The 21,051-nt window shown below is 40.7% G+C and overlaps 2 long non-coding RNA genes across 2 annotated transcripts in view; one reads left to right on the forward strand and one right to left on the reverse strand.

Annotated features, from left to right (window-relative positions):
• The window catches only part of LOC143694224 (uncharacterized), a 156,295-nt gene that overhangs the window by 114,961 nt on the left and 20,283 nt on the right, over nt 1-21,051 (reverse strand). The gene's annotated exons all lie outside the window — the stretch shown is intronic.
• LOC143694380 (uncharacterized) overlaps nt 1-21,051 on the forward strand; it is a 34,979-nt gene that overhangs the window by 4,534 nt on the left and 9,394 nt on the right. The window contains exon 2 of the long non-coding RNA XR_013182853.1: nt 13,938-14,114. This is a non-coding gene — a long non-coding RNA (uncharacterized LOC143694380). The remainder of the gene's footprint in view (nt 1-13,937; nt 14,115-21,051) is intronic.

Consider the following 21,051-nt stretch of genomic DNA (forward strand, 5'->3'; position numbering starts at 1 on the left):
GCAGAAAAGGTTTCAGTAAATCACATGGAGGGCATCAAATATTAAAATGTTCTTAAATTCACTTTAAATTCCTATTTATTCATGTATTTCCACAATGTAGACACTGCAGAAACTCAATAGACCATACACTTCATACTTACCACAAAACTTGTGGCTCTTTATTTCTGAAAAGAAGACTGAGCAGGTCAATGGTCTATTTTACATTCTGCTAACACCTAATTATTTTTATGAAACATATCCAGTAGCATTTATTATTTGAGCAATCACAAATATTTACAAAGAAAATATAGTCTTGAAAGCAACCTACATGATGATGCCTTTTTTCTTTTCCTAGAATGTTGTTTGTTTGCATACCTGCTAGTTGTTAAAATTCAGTAATCTGTAGTTATCTTACTTTTATTTGTATAAATAAAGACTACTATTTTTGTAGTCTTGCTGCACAAATTATGAAGGCTTTGTCATGCAAGTGTACTAGGCTAAGCTATTTCATTTAAAAGTCAGTGTGCTCCAGTCCAATTTTTTATTACTGTTATCTTTAGTTCTGTGAAGCCTTGGAACATTTCCCAGTCTGGATCTACAGAAAGTTTCCCAGGAAAATGTATAAAGAGCCTGTGTTCTGCTTTACTCTGCAGTGCCTATGTGCTTTTGGTGAGCTAGGTCTTTGAAAACCCAGCCCATGCATGGAGTCCAGTCAGGCTGAAAAATTTAGCAATTGAGATATTTTACAATCCAAAATCTCTTTTAAACAAAGGTGTGGTTTAGCAGGACTGGCTGCTTCTGACCTCTTTCAGCCTCTTATTATTGCAGCTGCTATGATGTAAGGCTGAGTAGGGTAAAGCTAAAGTAGCTGAGGCTCAGGGAGAAATGCTGAGAACAGCTGTTTTACTGTAAACATTAACAAGGGTTTGACTTCATTTGCAAGCTGGGAGCATTCACAGTTTCTGCACAAATAATACTTCAGAAATTTGTTCTAGATGTTCACAGCACACACAAAAAAATTATCCCTTCTATACGTTACTGCAGCTTTGAAAGAAGCAAATTCTCTGCAGAGAAATGCATTCCATTAAAATCAACAGGGAATTTTTCACATTAATACACAGCTTCACACAGACGATACAGACATACACACAGGGAAAGAAGCAATATTTATCTGCTTTAGCTATTTCTAAGGCTCCTATCACATTAGTATCTAAGTACCAATTAGGTACCAAAAATACTCAGTTGTAGCAGACACTGATGTCTGCTGATTATTACAGAGCTACAAACAGAATTCTATCCAAGAGGGCAGAGAGGGATTTGAATGCTTTCCCCCTAGCTTGGTGCTGCAATTCATGGATGTTAGGAAACAAATTTCAGACCTAATTTCCTTCATTACATTCTCGAGGCTGCTTTATTCTGAAGCAAATGAAAAGTCTCAGACAAAGTGACCTTTGCAGGGAGCAGGGGACATTCAGTGACATCACATGCATCTGCATATGCACACACAGGCATACGCAGGGCCAGATCCTCCAGACACTGAAAGCTGTTTTTTTGCCACATTATCACTGCAATGGAGTCTCTGAGGCAGCTCAGCCAGCTACTTGCACATCAGCCAGTGCAGAAATGACAAAGCCTCAGCTGGTTTGCAGCCACTGCAGAGACTGCAATGGCTCTCCCTTCCCTGAGTCCCTTGAAACACATACAGTTTAGAAATGGCTGGGCCAAGCCTATTTCTCATGGATTCCCAGTTACCAGAGTAGTTTATTTGGTACAGTGGTAGCTCCTGCAAAATTCAGTAGCTCTGCTGGTGTTACAGTTTACACAAGGGACCACGCTGGCAGGGAGACAGCCCTGGGATGATGTAAGGATGGCTTAAAGCTGCATTTTCACCACCCTCTCTGAAGCCTGCCAAGAACTGCTTGGCCAAAGCTTGGAGCCTGGGCAACAGTCCCTACTTACAAACTCTTTCTAGAAACTCCCTATATTAAATATAAAGCTGTATAAATCTTCACTATCTTCCTCATTTGCTACTATTACAGTTCCCAGTTAAGCAGCATAAAGTCTGCTGAGCCCTTTGATAAAAGACCAAGGCAAACTTGGAATCCAGAAAGGCTTGTTAAAATTCATCACTTCATCGTAAAGTTGTGCCCATGCTGTTGGACAAGGAACCCTTCAAATGAGAAATAAAATTACCAATTGGACATGTGATCTTTTTAATGTTCCCAGGACATTTCCCACAAATCTGGAAGTATTGAATTTAGTATATCTCTAAAATTCAAAGCTAGTTGACTATATTACATTCTTAGAGTGTTTGTGTTTAAGCAGGATAAGGGGAGGTTTTTGGTGTCTGTCCTGTTTTATAGAGGTAATGTCTTGTGCAGTGAAACAGCTATTGTCTCCTCCTCCAGAGTGGCTGTGTTTCATCAGATCATTATTTGTTTTTATATTTTGGGATGAAACAACACAAAACTCTGTCTACCTGGTACAGCTGCAAATAGTGCTTCTCTTGCATCCCTGTATATAGTGGAAAATAAAAATATTCTGGGTGCCATTTCTTCCTGAGCTCAGGTATCTTTAAATCTCCAATTAGAGTTTCACCATCCATGTGTGACAATGGAGGCTTTGAAATGCACCTGGAAATATATCTCTCTTTTTTTCCTCCTTCTGTCCTTCCCTCTGACAGGATTTCAGACCTCTGGAATCACATCTGTTGTGAGTTACCTTTCCCTAGTCATACTTTTTATTGTACAAATGTTAAAAAAAATGCTCAGTTGTTTGCCTAGATCTTGTAACCAAAACAAGGCCCCAGCCTGTCTTCCTCCACTGCCCATTCCTATAATTTCTTCTCAAGCTGAATGCTGAATGGGGATAAAGCCAGCATACTATTATGTTTGGAACCAGGTTCAACCCAGGAAAATGATACAAACGAACCTGGGAAATATGCTGCAGCTTGAGAAAGTAATAAAGCATGTTAGAGTGCTCATATGTAACTGGAGATGGAGGAGTTGCTTCCAGAGCAGGGACTGGAAAGGACATACTGGCACCTGTGTAATTTGTGAACCACTGAAGTCAAATTCTTTCCTCTGTGTCTTGGCAAGTCCAGTGATCAGATGAGATGCCGTGGCCTGGCCAAAAGAGAGAATGCCCTGGCACTACAGAAAACTCTTCTACAGCAAATTTTTCCTGTGCTAGTAGCTCCTCTCACCACCTCAAAAATGCTTCCTGAAGCACCAGCCCAAGCTCACTTTCTGCAACTCAATAAACATCTGTCACCACCATTAGAAACATTCAAAGTGTGATGAGGCACCTCACAGCACTGGCCAGCAAAGAATAACCCTGCTCAAGGCTGGCAGCACACATTCAGGCTGCTTTATCAAGGCATGGGGATTCTGAAGGGCATTGAATGCTCTTTGCCAAAGCTTCCTGAGAAAACCAAGTCCAAAAGTTTTGGTGTTATATTGAAATTCCTATTAAACATCCCTGTAAGTTGAAAAGTTTGGTCTTGTTGTCTGTTCCCATTTATTAATCTCACCTAGAACCCTTCTTGCCTACAAGCATGCCAGACACACACATCTGTCCACCAGAAAGCAGATGAAACCAACAAATTGGGTAACTCACAGAACTAGCCCACACTGTTTTTCCACTGTTAAAAACAGGACTGTTAAGGTATTTAGAGACCTGAGAGAGGTTGACCTCTACACCTACAATGCAATGCTATTGACTCAAAATACAAATTATAAATACTTTTTAAAAAATTCACCCATTCCTTGATTCATCAGAAATAAAACCTCATTTCTTAAGTAAGTGTATTTGAAAATCAGTCTGCCATTTCTTGTCCTCACTGCTGTCCTGCAAGTCATATGTCACCACTATAGCTCATTTCCAAATGTTCTTCATGCCAGTGAGACACCTCTGGTCATGAAGAACTGCACATATATCCCTTCCTAGTGCTCCCTTTCAGAATGCTGAACCAGTCAGGTTTAAGGAAATCACTGCAAAACTGTAGAAGTTTACGTCAGAAACTGAACCCCCAAAAAGCCAATCATATTGCTCACATTGCTTACATGAATGTTCTAGTTTAAAAAAAGGGGGGGTGGGGAATGGGTGGACCAGGAAAAGATTCCTGTGATTTTCCTCAGACATTTTTGAAAGTCAGTTTTTCTCCAAATATAATCCAAAATTTAATCTGTAAGGGTGTGTATTTATTCCAATCCAGGCAGTGTTTGGGGGAAATGCATAAAACCAAACTGTATCACAAACATTTTTGATTAGAAAAACAACTCCAATCTTGCTTGTTATCTGAAAACGGGCATAGTCAAGCTTCTGTAGTGGGAAAATGGCTGCATTCTGCAACAGGTCAAAACAAAAATGTACCCTAGTCAAAGATAAAGTCTGACCTGATTTTTGACACTTTTCATTTTAAAGCTATCCAGAAGAGCCAAAGGAATAATGGAGCACTTGTAAGAAGGGATACAAAAGAACCATCCGTGCCAAATACACTGGGAAGGGAAATATCATGGAGACTGAATCTCTGAAGCAGACTTCTGAGGCGATACCCTGAGGATCAGGTCCAATATGGGAATTAGTTACACAGAACTTCAACCCCACAGTGCCAAAGAGAAAGGTACTGGGTTCCCAGAGGGGAGTTCAGAACCTCTTGTTCCGTGTCTAGATTTCCTATATAGAGCATGGGAAAAATTAGGCACCTCTGAGTACGGTATTCAAAACATCTGTTTCTGCATTTTAGCCAGGGACTATTTATATGAAATATTTAAGAAGCAGGCCAGGAAGAGAATCTAAGGCTTTATCTGTCAGACGGGTGCCTTAACCAGAACAGTCATGCTTTCTCTTACGCTTTCTCTACTCCTTGTGACCCCCCTTCTCTTTCTCTGGACCAATGAACTTAAATTATTTTCTGCAGCATGGCACAGTTTCAATAGGAAGGGTGGAGACTGCCTGCCTCCAAAACAGCCTGCAATCTGGTGGTCAGACTGCTCTCCTGGGACATGTGAGCTGGAGTCTCCTCACGCACAGAACATTCCTGTGCTCAGAGACAGGAAACAGTGAGGGTGCACTTGAGAACTCACCTTTTTTTTTTTCTTTTTTTTTTGGTAAGTTGAAGCTGCTATGATACAGATAATAAAAGGAAATATTTAACAATAACCATGAGAATTAACAACACTTATAGACATCTTTAATCTTTGAGATTCCAAAACAAACAATGGACTATGCTGAAGCAACTTTGCCCTTTGGACTTAGCAGAAGCACCCAAGAATGTAGAAACAGGCTTTGCTGTACTTCTTAAAATGTTGTAATGCATGTTTTTTTGTGAGCTAGATCAACTCTGTAGCCTGAGTCAGAAAAAAATTCTGCTTGCATAGTATCCTTTTTTATCCACTCTGTGAAGACTTGCTAATATAATTTCAGCTTTTACCTTCTTCAGCTCCTTCTGCTCTTCTTGAGCAAAACTACAGCAGTTGTATTTTAGCACTGTGCAAGATCTCAGAGGGGTCTTACCCACAGGTATGTACATTTGAATCACATGGCTTCCTATGAGTTGGTCATCTCCTGGGGCATCATGCAAGCAACAGTGCTCAAGACATAAAGAAAGCTACTTCAGCTTGTTACTGGAAGTTCAGGAAAGAGCTTAAAGGAAGCAGAAAATAAAGCATGTTGGATTTTGTCCCAGACAGTAAGAATTAATAACCTGACTTCCATTAGCACACCATGGGATCTACTGCAGCTACAGCTATGGCCAGTTGACTGCCAGGTTGTCAGTTTCACATGGATTTGACAGTTTTGCAGTTTGATCCACTTTGAATCTACTTTAATTCCTACTCCATTTAAACAAAAGAAAAAGAGGAGGAACTTCTCAGTCTGCACAGCACAGTTCCTGCTGGCAAAACTCCACAGAGCTCACAGAACAGTAGGAAGGGAACTTTCCAGAAAATGGATAGCTCTTTTTCCAGCCAAAGCAACACTTGCTGTTCAGATAATGACAGCCAGTCAGTCCCAGGCTGTCTCTGTGCTGCAACCAGCCAGGAGTCTTAGCAGTGCAGGTCCTATTTCCAGGGCTACTCCATCATCACTCCAGCTCCTGCACTTACATGAGATACAGCTATGATGGCCCCTTGCGGTGCCTTCATTTGAGTCAGCCTTTCTGTGCCAATTGCTGTGCAGACCTTGTATACTGAAGAACATGAGCCAAACCTATCTCCATTTCTAGTTTTTTGACTCAAGAAGTTTATGTAATGCAGGAAGTTATGGTTTCCCAAGTCTTTTCCATAAATAGTGTCTTTGGTGATCATTTTGCTCCTCTATGACTCAATCGAATCATGGGCAGTTAGACTGCCCGTAAATAACTTCATGTCTGTATTTAAATGTTTTGCTGAATACAGGCCTAAGTAAGATGTATTCAAAGATGAAAAGATTCATAAAATTATGGTTTGGGAAACTATGTGCATATCTTAAAAAAATAAGAACTAGTGACATTTTTCTAATAGCTTCAACAACATTCTACACCAATTCCTTCTTTTTCCTATTTAAATGTAGATTATTTAAGACTTGTGAAATATGTGCTTTTACTTTAGAGTTTGACGTAATTTTTGCTTTTTTATTTTTTTGCCATACAAACATATGTGGTTTTCAATGTTATGCATTCGGGATGATCAGTTTTGGCTATGATAAAGGAGGACTTCCTTTAAAAGACCTCACTTTACAGACAGAAAATCTCTAGCACACGACAGGGGAGAAAAATGAATGTCACCTATTCTGTATATTCAGCCAAGATAACATCCTAAAACCCTTGCATGTATTCTTTTTTCCCAATTCACACAAATTCCTACTGCTATATCTTATTATGGCTTTAAATATTTTGAATAATGTAGACCCTGAATACCACACAGTTTGTCTCTCACAAGCAAACACACAGAGACATACAGATGCAGTAATATATTCTCACCACTTGCAATTACGAGCCTTTATCATAACAATGGCTACACTGGGAAACACATATTCTCACTGCACCTTTGTTAGACACGTCATTTTATTTACCTGGGCATGTGACATGGGCTGCACACACTATTCCAATCTGAGGCCCTTTTGAGAAGGCAAGACATGCCCACACTTTCTGAGCATACACTGAATAAGCAGATAAGAGCAACAGCACAAGAGCTGTGCTCTGGCTGTGCCTCCCAGTATCACCAGTCCCTGCAGTACATGCTCCACTCTCACTCATTTGTGTCACACAGCCTCTGTGTATGCAAACAGGACTTCAGCCAGCACTGTCCATCATCTTCTGCTTTGCAACTTTGATACATACACATGGTGCCTCTTGCTGCATCTTCTGCTCCTGCTGCTATCAGTTTGGATGGGATCAGACTTTGAGGAACTAACTTGGACACAGTAGGATGGGACACAAGGGTTCTCAATGACTAGAGTCTGGGGCTGCAGGACTCTTCCTCATGCTAGACAAAGAGAAATGGTTCTGTTCAGAAAAGAACACCTCTGCTACTTATCATCTAGCTTACTCCTATAGCAGAGCCTATAGGAGTAGCTCTATATGCACATCTCTTCAGCAAATGCACATCTCTTCAGCAAATGGAGGATGGGAGAAGGTGAGCATGCAATGGAGGACTGCTTCACATTCTACAGAGAGAGGGTGGACAGTGACTCCACCACTTTAGATAAGGAGTCACTTTGTGCAAACAATTGGAGCCTGCCCAGCACGATGATGGGCTTCATCCTCATCTCCATAAGCACAGAGATCTGTTCACAAAGCCTGGACATTCCTGATTCCTGCAACCAGCTTTGCAGCAGCAGAAAAATTGTCAGCTAGTCAGCTCAAATGTGCTCAGGTCCCCCATACCCAAATGGTGCTGCCCTGAGATCTGTCGTGGTTTGACACTGGCCAAACGCCAGGCACCCATGAAAGCTGCTCACTCACCCTCTCCTGTCACAGCTGGACAGAGAAGAATTTAACAAAGGGTTCATGAGTGGAGATAAGGACCAGAACAAAACACTCCAAGGGCAAAACAGGCTAAACCTAGAGATACAAGGTGAGTTTATTACTAACAAAACCAGAGGAAGATAATGAGAAGTAAAACAAGCCCTTAAAAACACTTTTTCTTCCTGCAACTCCTCCCTGCTTCCCACTGACAGTGCAGGGACACAGGGGGTGGGGGTCATGGTCACTTTGTCACCCAAGGTTTGCTTCCAACACCCAGGAGAGAAGTCCTTCTCCTGTGAGAGTGTGGGGTCCCTCCCACGGGAGACAGTTCTCTGTGAACTTTTCAGACATGGGCCCAATCTCATGAGCAGCTGTTCTCCCAAAACTGCTGCTACCCGAGTCCCTCCCATGGCCGGACAGTCCTCCCAAAACAGCTGTGGCATGGGTTACTCCTGCATGGGGTTCAGTCTTCCAAGGACAGGCTGCTCCAGCCTGGAAGCAAGGACCCTCTCTCTCCCCCGGGTCTCCCACTGGATCACAGCCTCCAGGCATCCACCTGCTCCAGCCTGGGCACCTCCCCCATGGGCTGTGGGTGGATCTCTGCATCCCCTGTGGATCCATGGGCTGCAGGGGCACAGCTGCTTCACCATGGTCTGCACCACAGCCTGCAGGGGAATCTTTGCTCCTGAGCCTGGAGCACCTCCTCCCCCTCCTTTACTGACCTTGAAGTCTCCATGCTGTTTCCCTCACATATTCTCACCTCCACCTCTTGTCTGGAATTAAAACTGTGACACTACTTTTGTTTTGATTTCTTCTTAAATATATAATCACAAAGGCATTACCATCATCTCTAAGTGACCCAGCCTTGGCCAGCGGTATGTCCATCAGGACTGGCTCTACCAGACAAGGTGGAAGCTTCTAGCAGCTTCACACAGAAGCCACCTCTGTGGCCCACCCCCCGCTACCAAAAACCAGGCTGTGCAAAACCAACACAAGACCATAAGACAGTTACCCAGAAAGTATGCTCAGAGGGAAAGGGGCCAAGGGATTAGCTAATTGTACCTGGTGCAGAGGGCCTTCCACAAAGTTATTCAGAAAAGACTTCACTTCCTGACCCATAGAACCTTGCTGAGCACAAGGAAGAATACAAGGACATCATGACACAATGTAAGCACTGAACATAAGATTCCTGTATTTTCTGCATTAGGATATTGATTACAGTTTGATCAGTGCTATCTATCTTGTGCTCTCCTGGTCATGCTGTCCTACCAGACAGGGAGGCAAACATGAGTATTTCATCAAGCACTAGACTCCTGATGGGTAGAGAATAAATGAGCTTTCGATCAACTCATCAAGGTTACCATGTCCTCCAAAACTTCTACACTGGGGCCCATGAGAGCCTTTCCATTCAGAATGGATGCTGCAAATAGAGTCCTACCTAGCAACATCTTAAAAGCACCAGAGCAGGCAGTGAGTCTAGCTTCCTAATGGGGAGACAAGTCAGAATTAATTTTGCAACAGAACTCATAGCATGCTCAGAAAGCACAAATATGTGAGTAAATGGCCACCACCAGTGGTCATTTCTCTTCCCCATTTCTTGTAGCCACTATTTTCACTCCATGATTTCCCTCATGACCCAGCCCTTCAGCCTCTCATGAGTGATGTCTTATTCTCCAGGAATGTCCATGGGCTCCAGCCCCTCAAAGGAAGCCAAAAGCTAATTAGTGTGATTTTCTAGTCACTGTGTTTATGGCCATTTGGTGGGGGCTCCTTCCTACTATGCTAGAAAATATTTTCTCCTGTCAATGCAGTGTCTCTCTGGCACTCCCTCTACACAAGATGCCTATTTTGGCACAAACACAAAGCCCAGGAAGGTGAGGAGAACATACCATAAAGAAAATGACAGCACCTAAAAATTCTGAAAAACATAAGAGGTCACATTACTGTAGGGCAGTATTCATTTTACAATTATTGCATTACTCTGCAAAAAGCCCAAAGAGAGCAATAAACTATTTATCCTCAGCAAACAAATAATTGAGGATTTGGGCACTAATAAGAATATAGCAGAAGGTATGGGAGGAAGTTATGTAGAGACTTATTAACATGACAAAAAGGGACAGAAATACCTTTACATTTTGCTACCTCTCCTCCCATCAATTCCTGCTTCTCATTGCCCACCAGCAAGACACCAAGTTTTGCAAGGAACCATCTGGACTTGCAAAGCCAGGATGCTTGTCAGGATTTCTCTGGAGACCTGAAACTTGATAATGTCTAGCACAGGTTGAAACTTTACTGTTTGCCTATAAATCAAAGCAAGTTTTTCCTGCCCCAAGATCTATTAGCTTCCCCTTTAGTAGAAAACCTTGGCATAAATTAAGCTTGTAATTTGTAAAGATGGGTGAGGGATGAGGTCAGCATGAAACAGGGGTTGATGGTGTACAGATACACACAAAATAGAATAGGGCATCTCTAACTTTAGCATGGTCTCGTAAACTATGTTCTTGCCTGAGTCAGGTAAACTATAATGTCCCAGGTTAAGCCTAGTACTTTTCAAAAATACCATTAAATGTCCAGATCTTCCTTTTCAAACAACTATCACATTAACTGGCAGATCATCCATTTCTGATGTAGTAGTCCAGTGTTGATACAGCTAGAAAAGTAATTATACTTCTAATTAGGGGATATATGGTAACTGTATTAAATTAGAACTTCTGATCTAAGACAGAACATAAGTTAGTATTTTGTTCAAAATTTAGAACTTTTGAAAATCTCACCTAATATGGATAATAATACTGTATACTGCAACAGAGATGCCAATTAGCTTTTAATATAAAAAAGGAGTTGCCACTATATCTATTTTTAAAATTCAGTTATTTTAATGTCTCTGAATAAATTGACAATAAAACACTTAATGATCAACAGCACTACATAAATGCTAGTGAACTACAGAAGACAGAAACTGATAGAAATAGCAAGATAAAATGATTCCATTTTACACTTGCCATATGTGGGTTTGTTTCCAGCCAACTACCAAAATAAGTAAATTGTTTTGTTATGAGACTATGCTTCATACAAAGGTCTTCAGAAATGTCACAGTTTATAGTGACTAAAAATGCTGAAAGGAGATGATCAAGATAAATTTTTCTATTTTGAACTCCCTTGCTAACAAATTCTATTATACTGAATCCAAAACCCTGTTAAAATATTATTTTGCAGCAATTAGTCTGCTTAGTTTGTTTATTGATTTCCCTAAATACTGGCAGTGAAACAAAGCTGATCTCTGTCAGGGTTGTTTTTAATCAGTTGTGCTTTCTGAGTCCCATGTATTGATGCATATGCATCCTCCCTATTACAGTCTCACATCTTACTAGGAAAGTTTTCCATTTGTCAAGATCTGGTTAAACAGAGTGTTAGTTACCTAACACTTGATGTTATGAGGCCTTGGTTTAGTTGCTTGTAGCTGCCAAACTAGTCATTTGAACTTAAATTTTCTGTGCCATTGCACCTCAGGCTGATACATTTTACAATGTCAGCATAGATATCTCTGTCTTTTCTGATTAATAACTTACAGACAATGATATTGTTTTGTCAATGCTAAAAAAAATCTTACACTTATTTGCAGAAGGTTCAGTACCCTGACCCTTCAGAATTGCACACCAAAGTTTGATTATAATTTCTTTGATGTTGTTTTCATCTTACTATTGAACAGACTAGCCATTCAGATTATCACAGTAAATTTTCCAAAATCAAAACCTGGGTTCTTTTTCTAATAAAATACTCTTTGAAATAATCCACTGTCTTCCAACAACATAAAGAGGTACATATTGAAACAACTCATTTTATTTGACTGACCCTTAAGGATTAAGTACCTTAGCTTTCTGTACTATGCCAGCAGAAAATTAAATGCCCCAATCAGTATCTCAAAAAGGATTAGTGGTGAGCAGCACAACAATGCATAAGGGGAGTGAAATGTGAAATGCTCTTGAACCCAGGGCTTGCATCTTAAAGGTGAGAACTCAGAGTACCAGGTTAGTGAGTCCTGCCCCTTCTTTTCTGCCATTTTCCTGGAACCATAAATCTTGTGCTCCTTTCAGTACAGAGGCTTAGGGCCAACAGGAAGAAAAGCAGTGTCCCTGCCTCAACCAGTTAGTTAACTGTTAGGGTAGGTTCTCAGGGAGGAAGAAGATGGCATAATTGAACTTTCTTAAGCAAACCACTGGCTTAGAGGGTAAGACAAGAGCTCTAGCACAAGGTAAGATAACTACCATAAAAAAGGTGATTACACCATACAATCTCATTCGAAGAAGAAATTAGTTATGATGCCTTTTGTAGTTTTCAGTCCTGAAACTATTGTATAGTATAAAAATTCATTGTTAAACAGCTGCAATATTCCTACCCAGAAGTGGCAGTATTTCAGTCATGAATAAGCAGCCACCTGGGACATATGTAACTGGAAAAAGGGGAGAAGATCTGATTATTTATGAAATATTTTTCTATCACCAGGATGAATGACAACAGCCAAAGGTAGTATTTTTTTCCCATAGTTTCCTATGCTGCCTAAAAAAACCTAGGTAAGTCATAATAATACCTTTCCATAACTTCTTTGTTCTTTCCCTTATGAGCAAATGCAGACATTTACAATGGGCTTAGCTTTGCTATCTTGACAGGAAGCCATCTCCCCAACAAGAAAACACAAAAATTATCAAGAGTGGATTTTTACTTGGTGTTACAATGCTTTTCATATTAAAGTCATAAGCTCTCCCTTAAAAGAGTCCATAATAAACTCAACAGGTAATTTATGTTGGAAGTTTGGCTTCTTCCCTTGTGACCATTTTTAACAGACACTTGCTTTTAAATTAAGCAGAGGAATGACTGGCAGCTAATATAGAACCAGATACATTCTCTTACTCGATATTACCAGATACTTTATACCATTTTTTAATATCTGAAAATGCAGTGGTTTTTTTCTTCCACTTTTTTTTTCCATTTCACTTGCATTCTCTTTTCTATGAGCCATAATAATCAGAGGAGTGGATTGAGAGCTGTCGCATAGAGACAGCCTCCCTCAGTACCTGCCCTGCATACTAATGAAGTGCTTCCAGTCTGCAGGCTGGGACATGGATTCAGTCTTACAAGTCAGCCCAAGGCTGAAAATGAAAATGAAAAGCTATAAACCTCACTCAGCAGAATGGGAAGCATAAGGTTGCTGGGATCTTGTATTGTGCAAGTTACATTCATGAATACAGTGAAAAGGACTAAAAGAATCTGCTGTGATAAAAAATGCAATGGATCAGGGAGATTTCTTAGGAGAGCTGGGTATGAATTCCAGATACTGATATGCTTTCATTTAATCTGCAGTATCTGCCATCTCATTGTTCACTCCCCCTTTTATAAGTAACTGTTCAATATAATACATGCAATAGGAGTAGTTAGTATCATACCTTGTGGCCCCCCACTATTAACCTTTTGTCATGTGGAAAATCTAACAGTTCTGCATTTTAATCTGCATCTAATTCATAAAAGTATTACCTGATATCTGGGATTTTAATAGCCTTAATAACTTAGTCTGAAGCTTTGCCTGTGAGATTCATGATTAGTGAAGGTATAACTCCTTTGCTCTATAGTATCCATTCCCACTCTAAACCAGCAGACACCCAATGGGAAGACTGAAAACATCAGGCAGCCAGGAGTTTCCTGTGCAATTTCTGTGCAAAGAAGCTCAGACTAAGCAAAGTTAAAGCTGATTGTTGAGCTGAGTGGAGAATGAAACCAGGGAGAGGTAAGGCACTGTTGTCAAATCCTGGTTCTTCTCATAGCTTGGTTATGAGTTTGCTTCCTTGTTCAGAATCTTAGAAGGAGTGAGAGATTTTGGTTATTTACACTTTGTTTCTGTTGTGTCTGTCTCTTGAACCTGGAAAATAAGCTCTAGCTTCTCTATTTTGCAAGCAGAAGCAGCTTGGGGTTCAAGTATTCTCTTGAAGTAAAAGAAGATGACATCTTTTCCTTCCAGCAATAAATGTGGAAGAGCTCTGTTAATGTGCATATTTACCACACATCCAGAAGACATAAATCTCATTTGATGAGCTGTTGGCAAACCAGAGCTATGGTAGAAACATCCTCCCACCTTTGCAGTGGAAAGATGCTGTGGATGTCACAATTTCTAGGGGCTCTTCTGGGCACAAATCTGGTAAGTGAACTGCCCTGGAATGAGAGATACCATCTGGATAAGCCTGTTCTAATGATGTTTGATTCCTAAAGCTCAGGATTGGATGTCCTCAAATTTTTTTTTCTTTAAAGAGAAAAACTCTGTGAGAATGAACACATTTTACCATGAAACTGATGCTGTAAGATCTTTCTGGTGCACAAAGGAGCACTGTAGCCTGGCTGACAGAAATGGGAGCTGGTTAATGTAAATGGTAGCCATAGAGTACTGATTGCAAAGTTTTCTCTATGTTGGCATTTTTCTCCTAAGAAACATGGAAGTTTAAAAACAGTTCATTACTCTTTAAAGTAGGGGGAGTAGGGAGAGCAATACCCCCCTTGGCTTATCTGAGAGCTTCTCGGTCTGCTCAAAGCCAAAAGAGAAGCATATAAAGAGATGGAAAAAAACCCACCCATTGAGAACTACAAAAGCATTTCCAGCGTGTGCAGAGGTGCTGTTAGAAAAGCAAAACCTTAGCTCAAATTGAAATTGCCCAGAAATGTCAAAAAACACAAGACAGTGTTCTTCAGGTATGTAAACAATAAGCAGAAATAGATGGAAGATATTGGCCCATTGTTAAACAGAAGAGGTGAATCTGTCAGCAACAACACTGAAAAGGAAGAGGTTCCTCAATGCTTTATTCACGTCTGTCTTTACCAGCACTGTTGGGGTGCATGTCTTGGGAACAAAAATCCAGGTTGATGCAAACACAAACCTACCATCAGTAAAGAAAGAGTTGGTATGTCAGCTATTACAGGTGCTTGATCCCCACAAATTGATAGACCCTGCCAATAATCACCCCAGGGTAAGAGAGCTGGTTGATATCATTGCAAGGCTGTTCTCCAAATCTCTGAGAAGTCATGGAGACCATGAGACATCCCAGAAGACTGGAAGAAGGCTAATGTCACCCTCATATACAGGAAGGGCTTAAAGGAGGATCCAGGAAGTTATAGGCCCATCAGTCTTACTTCAGTCCCTGGGAAAGTTATGAAAGAAATTATCATGGGGGATATCACAAGTCAGATGAAACATGTGATTGGGAAAAGCCAGCACGGATTCACCAAGGGCAAGTCATACTTGGCAACCCTGATCACCTTCAATGACAAAGTAACCTGTTTGGCTGTTGTGGGGTGAGCAGTGGACATTGTCTACCTGGATTTTTCCAAGGCTTTTGAAATGGTTTCCCACAGCCTCCTCCTAGAGAAACTGGTGTGATCCTGTGTGGTGGGTGGGGAACTAGCCAACAGGCGACACCCAGAGGCTGGTGGTGATTAGCTCCTTTTCAAACCAGCAACCTGTCACAAGTGGGTTCCCCTGGGATTGATATTAGACCAAACACTGTTTAATATCTCCATAAGACATCTGAAAGATGGGATCAAGAGTACTCTGCCAAAGTTTGCCAATGATACCAAACTGATCGGGGAAGTGGAGAGCCAACCCTGCAGGAAGATCTGGATGGGCTGGAAAAGTGGGTTAACAAGAACCTTAGAAAGTTCAGCAAGGACAAGTGCAAGGTCTTGCACTTGGAAAACATAATCCAGGAGTGCAGCACAGGCTGGTATCTACTGGGCTGGGGAGCAGCTCTGTCAAAGGGGTCTGGGAGTCCTGGCGGACAAGAAGCTCAATCTGAAAGAAGAGTGTGCTGCTACAGCAAAGAAAGCCAACAGGATGCTGGGTTGCATCAAAAAGGGCATCAGCAGCAGAGATAAAGAAGTCATTCATTATCCCACTCCACTCAGTGTTTGTCAGGACACACCTGGAACACTGTTTAGTTTTGGTCCCTGCTATTCAAAATAAAGATGCGGACAGGCTGGAGAGGGTCCAGAGAAGGGAAGGGCCACAAAGATGAACAAAGGGCTGGGAAGCTTTCTATGTGAGGAAACTCTAAAAGAGGTGGGTTTGTTCAGCACAAGAAAAGAAGGCTGAGAGGAGACTTTATCATCATGTGCCAGTATTTACAGGGCAAAGAAGACGGAGACTCCTTTTATTTCAAGGGGTTCCATGGAAAAGATGAGGGTTAATGGGTACAAGTTAATCCTGGGGAGATTTCTGTACAATACAAGAGGAAAGTTTTCACAATTGAACAATCAACCATTGGAATAGTCTCCCCAGGGAAGTTGTGGACTTGCCAGTGTTGGACAGTTTAAGATTTAGCTAACAGAGTGCTGGGCTGTTGTAGCAAACCCCATAGAGCTTGGGAAAGCTCCATGGAGGATTGAGGCTTAACAGTCGGAACTGCTGAGTCATGATGAGACAGCAAAATAAGTCCCTGTCTCTGACCAAAGCTTATCTCTGTAACCCCATAGGTCACTTTTCCCTAACCCCTACTATTGGACAAGTTTGGATCCCCCTTTACCCTATAAAAGGGGGTTTTTTAGCCCATTCGACAGAAGAAGAGCTGTCGCTGGGACTCTTCACAGACCTCCCAATAAACCATCGCTGTGGAACCCCCAGAACTTCTCCTCCTCTCTCGCGTCTGCTTCAAGCCTCAGCCAAGGGCAGCCTAGCAAGCAAGCAAAGAGCTGAGATCCTAAGAGAGCTGATCATCGCTAATGAGCTGACAATCACTGAGCTTGCTAAGGGTAGCCACGGCTGCAAGCTGCCTGGGCATTCGGGCTCTCTGTCTCCCAGAGGGACGGGGCTCCTGGACCATCCTTGCATCGCTCGATAACAAGGCCAAGATCAAGGCTTTATTATAGGCCATTTTGTCTAGACTGTCCTTTTGCCAAAAAAGGTTGGGCCAGATGATCCTCAAGGTGCCCTTCCAACTTGGTATTCTATGATTCTATTATTTAAGAGTTGCTCGGGTTTTTTTCATTGGAAACTAATCATGACTTTTGGAACAGGCTAAAAGAAGAACACATTCATCAAAGTATATTTGGTCAGTACTGGATCCAGTCTTTGATGTGTTGATGGAAAATGCATCAAGTCTAAACTTCAATTGCTTATTTTGTACTTCAAGCAAAATTACTTATTTTGTACTTCAAATTCTCTTTCTCTCATATAGATCATATCCAAAGTGCATATGACTCTTCAGTATAAAATTAACAAAATAATGTAACCTGTGTATTCTGTTGTGGACATAGCTTGATCTTCTGTCTACACTAAATTTTAGAAGCTGTCTAAGCACATGTAAACTAGAGCCCTTTTGAGACTCCAAGTGGCCTCTGTCAAAGAAAGAATCTGAAAGGGGGCAAAAGAAAGCCTTTTTTGACAGAGATTCTGAAAGTAATGTTTCCCAGAAGGCATGAACTGCCCTACTGTAAAAATGATTTCTAATAAGCAAGTCCTCTAGATTTCTACCTGCAGACATTAACAACAAAGATAAGATAGAACCATTGCCAAGCATTTAATGATAGTCTAAGGACTAATGAAGATCTGAAGGATTGCAACTCAAAGGCAATGGTCACAGCCCACTGAGAACATGATGTACTTTCTCATCTTACTGAGAAATAGGTGGAGATGATTCAGAAGCCTAGAGACCCAAATTCATCCTCAGTACTGAAAGAATGCATTACTGTTCTCTAGTAAAACATGCAGAATTTCCCTCTACTGAGGTATTTGTCCTAATTGCAGAAATTTAAATCCAGTGTGTATATATATATATATATATATATATATATATATATATATATATGTATACACACTGGATTTATAGTGTGTGTGCACGAATACAGGAATTATTGAAACTCCTTCTCCTGGAAATGTCTTCTATGATTGATATTTTCACAATGGTCATGTATAACTCTTCATGGGTTTTTTTCACAGATTAAGGCATCATCACAGAATATTCTGAATTGGGTAGGATGAGGATAATTGAATGCAACTTTTACATGAAAGGCCCATACAGGGATCAAACCCACTACCCTGGCATTATTAGTACCATGTTCTAATGAACTGAGCTAATCTCAAGGGTTTCATGAAAAAAATACCTGAAGCAGAAGGGGACAAGACTTTGGTTCTGTTTCTAGTCAGAACCCTTACTCTTTTGAACCTTTCAAAACAAATGACTTAAAGAAAAGGCAAGAAAAGGAATCATCAGGAGAGAAATAAAACCATCTCCTCTCTGGCTTTAGATCTCACTCATAATAATAAATACAAATATATCTAAATTCAACTTTGTCTTTAACTTTGGATATCAGGAGCAATTTTGATTTATTTTAGAAGGGGCAAGAAGAGAGAGAATGGCAAGAGGGTTTGTATTTTGCATTCTCTCTTGATTTGGTCTGACAGATTCTTGCTGTCTTTGAAAGTAGCCAGTTTCTAAAAGAGGACTGCTAACTACTGTTAATCCCAGAACTGGAAAGATTTCCTGCAACAGCCAAGTCTCATTCAAGCCCTGAAAACAGGCTGTGAACTCAATGGCTTTCAGCTCTTCCTAAAAGTTGCCTGCCTTGGGCTGAAGAGATCTCAGTGAATCCAGTCTCTCACATGAACAGAAAAGGAATTCTCATTTCTCTATTTAAGTCCTTATACTAGCCCAGTCTCTGAGATATGAGTCAGAAATGACTTCTGAAAGAAACCATCATGTCTAAAGGCCATTAGCAGCACAAAATATCAAAGGAACATTGAGGAAATGTTTGGACACTTCCCTGGATTTCATTGAAAAATTCCAGATACTTCTGAACCCGAGAGCCAGCCATGAACCACAGTTAGTCTGTCTGACCATAACTACTCAATAATTGGCAGCTACAAGTATGAGAGAGCCAAAGAATAAACCATTCCTCCAAACATGTTCAATTGTTTGGACACTGTCTCTAGGGGCTGATGACACTTCACTCAGTTTTAGACTTGCAATCTTACCAAAACCACAACAAGACAGGATAGGATTCAGGAAATAAATCAGATGCCACCCTTCTCTGGAAATTATTTTTCTGCAGCTATTTGGTAACATTTTTAGGTTTGTGGACCGGAAGGTTGTTAGACTGAACAACTCAGGAGACAGGGAAAGGAACAAATTTCATCATTGGAATTGCTATGCATTCCTGCTCATCTCCTCCCACCCAGTTTAATATCTATTATCTCTCCTTTAAGGCTTTTTAAAATTTGTCTTTGAAAAAGCTACACAAATGGTTGAGTGAAGAGACAGTACTGGATATCTGTGCTACCACATTTAGATGAATCTTTAATGAACGAGATTTTCAATGATTCTTTGTTTAGAATATGAACTAAGATTCCTGTTAACATTTTCTTCCCCAAAGTAGTGTGCCTTGCTCTCTCACAAATTCTTTTCTGGTCTTTCCTATCTTCCTTATGTTTTGCTTTCTGTCTAAAGAAGGTTTGATGCAGGCAGCCACAACAATCCTTAATTTGCACAATGCTCCCTGAACCCGTGACCAGAAAGTGGTGCCTTAAACAAATCAAAACTAGGAAAAGTCTGTCTAAGAAGAATGCTGAACCTGCCATTTCCCAAAAATTACTCTGTGTGCTGTGACACAAATGAAAGTCACACTCACCCTCTATGCTATTTTTTTCCCACAGATCCACATTTTTTTAATTGATAAAGTAAACCAATGAACAAACCAAAACAAGGCATCTGATGCCAGCACGTCAATTCCACCTATATAATTCTTTCTACTTGTCCACTTTTTTGTTTTCTAGAGCGCAAACTTAATACCACTTTTAAAGCTTTAAACAGAATGATTAAACTTAACAGTACACACCTGGTGGACAAAATAAAGACCTTGCTTTTGATTCTTTTTTTCCCCATGTCAAAACTCTTTCCCCCATTTTCTGTATCTAAGGAAAAATGAAAAGGTTTTAATTGATCACTTGCTGTGACGTATACCTGACTATAAATATACTTGCAAGGATTTCTATGCACTGACAGGTAGGCACAAGGTTTCCTGCCAGAGGAATGGGTGATAGATGAGTAGAATCTTAGCACCAATAGCCCATGCTACAGAATGCCTGGAAGAAAATTGAAGTCAGAAGGTGAACTCCAGAGCTACCTGAACGATCCACAATGGCTTCAAAGGTTTCCTCTTGGTCCTCAACTCTGAGGGGTTTATGACAGCAAGATGGGATCTATCCATTTCAGAAACTTGGTGACCTAAAGTTGTCTTTGAACTTTGACTTCCCTTACACAAAGCAGTAATTTTCCTGGACTCTCATTTAGTCCAAAGAAAATGCTTCCTAGAGATGATAAGGTAGCAGTAACTGATTATTTGGCATTTCCTTCATAAGTACCTCAAGAGACACCAGCTGATGGTATCTTGGCCAGGCCAGGTTAAGTGGCACATTGCTATAGATGAATGATCCAGTCAGCCTAGATGCAAGAAGCTTTTGTCCCTGAGATTGTTGACTAAACAGATCAACAGATCCAACAGACTGTTGGAGCACCTTCTCTTCCTTTCTTTGCTCCTATTACAGGAGTTACTTTCCTTCATTTCTTCTGACAAAATCAAAACTTCTGCCACTGGAAACCCCTTAACAGTTCAGTGTCAGGGATAACACACATAAACCCCTTCCTGGTTCACTTTGCATTTAAATTCTCCCACTGTGTGAGAACAGGAAAGTAGCTCCTTCATGCTGCTTGAACTAACAGCTGTGACTTGTTAGACTACTAGTAGGAAGAGCTCTTTCTCTTCTTAGTAGGAGAGTCTATAAAATAGCAAATCAGGGGTAGAGGGCAGAAGGAGTACATTCCTCTCAGGGAAGGGAGCAAGAAACTAAAAATGAAACCTATAAGCCAAGGAGGTGGCCATGGCCTCCCTATGGCTTGTTCTAGTCTTACTTTATAAGAGAATTCCTCCTTTGAAAGATCCCATGAAAAACACTGTATCGGACAAACCTACATCCTATCTTTTTTAGAATCCTATCTTTTTAGATTTAAGTGGAGAGGCTTGAAAGACAAAGTTCTTAAGCTAAGAACTGTATCCCTGAATACAACATATTCTGGATCCCTTAGGGAAAGGTTTTC

This window comes from Agelaius phoeniceus, chromosome 6 (assembly GCF_051311805.1).
Source record: "Agelaius phoeniceus isolate bAgePho1 chromosome 6, bAgePho1.hap1, whole genome shotgun sequence".
In the NCBI taxonomy this organism is placed as follows: Eukaryota; Metazoa; Chordata; class Aves; order Passeriformes; family Icteridae; genus Agelaius; species Agelaius phoeniceus.